Here is a 3,884-nt window from a genome sequence, read left to right on the forward strand (position 1 = left end):
GATCTATCAGATAGAAAATTTGAATTTCTAGTTTGCACACGTTATGCGCTTTTGCCGGTGAGGGTGAACAACAATCTTTGGTTGGAACCATACTACCCAAATAGATTCGCACGTCAATTTGGTTTTGACCAAGGTGTCCCTTCGAACAAGCTTTCCTTTAGCGTTCGTGACAGGTGCAAGTGTGGCATGGAGGATTTAGCCATAGCACAAATCACTTTACTTAGAAGAGATACCACAGCTGGATTTTATATCCCGCGCTCTACTCGTGTTGGAGTTTGCACTTGGTGGTATTGCAAATGGTGGATGGGGTCATCAGCACCATATATGGGATTATCTGTAGCTAGAATTTTCTTGTCTTCTAGAAAACACCTCGAAAGGCACGATAATATTTTTATTGTTAGGCTGGAGAATCAAGGCCCCACAAGTTGTCAAAAAGAGGTCTCCAACAAACGTCATTCTTCGCGTAGTGACAACGACAAGAGTCCAAAACGAATTCGAAGCCAGAATCTTGACCATCCAGTTGATGAGGGAGTCAGTTCCTCCCATGCAGATGCTGCTACTCTTATCGGAGACTTGGTTTTCCCCATGAATGACGGGCCATCCGAACAAGGTAGTACCACGAATTTCCCAAGTGAAGCAGATGATGCTCAAGAAGTGAGCAATGAACCGAATGCTACAGTCGTTGCTCTTGATGTGAGTAATGATCCAAATAAGACAGATGATATTGTTGAAGATGACTGCCCCTTGCCATTGGTAGAATATTTGCCCTCCTCACCTTATGTGAAGAATTTCATTCACCGCATTCTTGGTCCAAGTGTGGCTCCACGTAGGCGAAGGTTCATTGCTGAGGAAATGCAAGACATCTTTGATAGAATTTCTTCTTCCAAATCACCTATAGACCTACTAGCTCACCGTGATCATATTTTGGGGGCACTTGGTCTCTTGCGACCTATGATTAATACCCTTGAATCAGGCCAGGATGAGTTTCAGGAATTTGAAATTACTATTCAACACATTTTTGAGTTGGCCACCTCATTTTCCAAGAACGTTGCCTTCGTGGGAGAATATGCCCATCTAGATGTTGACCGCATCAATGCCTTGATCACCCAATATGAGCAGTGCTTCGCTACCATAAAAACCATGAGCGCGCATCTAATAAAACTTAATAGTGAGCTTGCTGATGTGAATGCCACAGTGGTTGAGGCAGAGAAGGAAGCTGAAGAGGCAGTAAGACGAGCTCATGAAATGCGACAACAGTTTGAATCGAAGACAAGTGCCCTCAAAGAACGTGCAAAAGATTTGCAGCAATCTTTAGACCAACAATTTGAAAAGGAAATTGGGCTTCGACAAGCTAGAATTGATGCCAATGAAGCAATGCTCTCAAAACTCATAGAGGCACGGAACTTAGGCTTCACGCAAGAGAAAGAAATTCGCCAGTTAGTTAGCTCATTGATTTCTCTTTGCAGTAGAGTGGAGTAGACTCCTTTTTTCATTTTCTTTTCTTCTTTTCTTCCCTTACCTCTTAGTTATTGTAAAACTCATTCGTCCACCTTAACTAGTATTGAATGATTCTTTTTTTTTTGGTTTACGACTGCACTCAGCCCCCCCCCCCTTTTTTTCTTTTTTTTTTTAGCTAAGTTGCCTACGTACCCTATAAAGGGATCAAGCCATACGTAGTTCACCCCTTGATTCTCCGGGGAAGAAAGGGACAAATGGATTTTGTGGCCGCATCTAGCGGCAAGACTAGACTGCCTACGTACCCCTTTTGAGGGATCAAGCCGCCGTAGTTCCTTTCCTTGGACTGCCCTCTCGGGTTTTCAGCCCACGAAGGATTTTTTTTTTTTTTAGCTCTAACTTTTGCTTGGACCGCCCTTTCGGGTTTTCAGTCCAACGAGCCTTTTTTTTTTTTTTAGCTCTAACTTTTGCTTGGACCGCCCTTTCGGGTTTTCAGTCCAACGAGCCTTTTTCTCACCATCAGGCATAAAACTTCTTGACGAATTTCCCATTCACACAAGGGTATACGCACTCGCCTTCGGGGTTTGACAACTCATAGGCACCCCTGGAGAAAACCTTAGTAATGACGTAGGGCCCCTCCCATTTGGATTCAAACTTACCATGCATTTTCCTGGTAATGACAAATGGTCTTCGGACAGTTAAAACCAAATCTCCAATTGAGAAAGATCTGAACTTAACTTTTCTATTGAATGCCCCTGCAACCTGAGCTTGATATATTTCGAGCTTTTGTTGAGCTGCCAGTCTTTTCTCATCGAGGGCTTCCAGCTCTGCCAGTCTCACATATGCGTTTTCGTCGGGGTTTGTCAGCTGTAGAGCTACCCTTAACGATGGCAATTGGACTTCTAACGGTAGAACAGCCTCGGAGCCAAACACCAAATTGTAGGGTGTACATCCTGTTGAATTGCGTATGGTCGTCCTATAAGCCCATAATGCTTCAGGGAGGCGCTCATGCCAGTCTCTTTTATTTCCTGAGACCATCTTCTTTAGGATGTTGCACAGTACCTTATTGAAAGCTTCAGCTTGACCGTTTGACGACGGATTGTAACTCGCGGAAAACGAGTGTTGAAATCTATACTTCTCGCACAACTTGGTCATGGACTTGCACTTGAAATATAATGCATTGTCGGATATTATCTTCGATGGAACCCCATAACGGTAGATGATATGATTCCTTATGAAGTTTGTAACATCGTCTGCTCGTACCTCCTTTAAAGGAATCGCTTCAGCCCATTTAGAGAAGTAATCGGTCGCGGCCAAGATGTACTGATGTTGACGTGATGACTTAGGCTTTATCATGCCAATAACATCTAATCCCCAAGCTTCAAATGGCCAAGACAAGGCTGTCGGATGCAATTGTTGGGGAGGTTGGTGAATAAAGTCTCCATGTAATTGGCAATCTTTACATGTGGTTGCAAACTTTATTGAGTCTCGGACCATTGTTGGCCAGTAATAACCCAATCTCTTCAGTTGGTTTGAAAGTTTTGGACCAGCTTGATGAGCACCATAAGTGCTAGCATGAGTATCATGAAGGGCCTTAGTTGCATCTTGATTTGACAGACACCTTAACAACATACCATCAAATGATCTTTTGTACAAGGTATCATTTAAGTACAGAAATCGAGTGGCTCTGCGTCGGACTTCAGCCTTTTTCCTTGAGTCATTTGGCAACTTGCCAAGTAGTAGATACTCGATTATGGGATGGCGCCAATCAAGATCATCCGGTTCCTCCTCACATTCGGAGGACGTAATAACGTTTGAATCCACAACTTCTTCAATTCTCTCTATAGCTGGGGATAGTAGATGACGTTCCCCAACGGTGATTTGGATATCCCTTTCGCTAGGTAGTGTTAACGATGCAGCCAAATTAGCTAGTGCATCAGCTTTATCATTTTCTGACCTCGGGATGTGACTAACATGAATGTCTTGAAACTGTGACATGAGATACTTCGCCCTTTCATGGTATGGGACGAGAGTAGCATTTCTGACTGCATATTGACAATTCAACTGTCTGACGGCCAACTGTGAATCACCATATGCTTGCAAACAATCAATATGCATCTCGAGGGCAATTTCAAGGCCAATGATGAGTGCCTCGTATTCTGCCACATTATTCGAACATAAAGCTAGTAAGGAGAATGAGTATGGGATTAAGCCCCCAGACGGCGTGATGAATACTAATCCTGCCCCAGCTCCGTTTCTTCTTGCTGCCCCATCAAAATATAGTTGCCATGTAAGTGCTTCTATTGTGAACACCTCCTCATCAGGCAAATCTGCAGGTAACTCCATGTTGTCGGGAGTAGGATGAGCAGCCAAGAAATCAGCAAGAGCTTGCCCTTTGATCGCCTTTTGTGGCACAAATTTTATCTCAA

This window comes from Prunus dulcis, chromosome 1 (genome assembly GCF_902201215.1).
Source record: "Prunus dulcis chromosome 1, ALMONDv2, whole genome shotgun sequence".
Classification (NCBI taxonomy): domain Eukaryota; kingdom Viridiplantae; phylum Streptophyta; class Magnoliopsida; order Rosales; family Rosaceae; genus Prunus; species Prunus dulcis.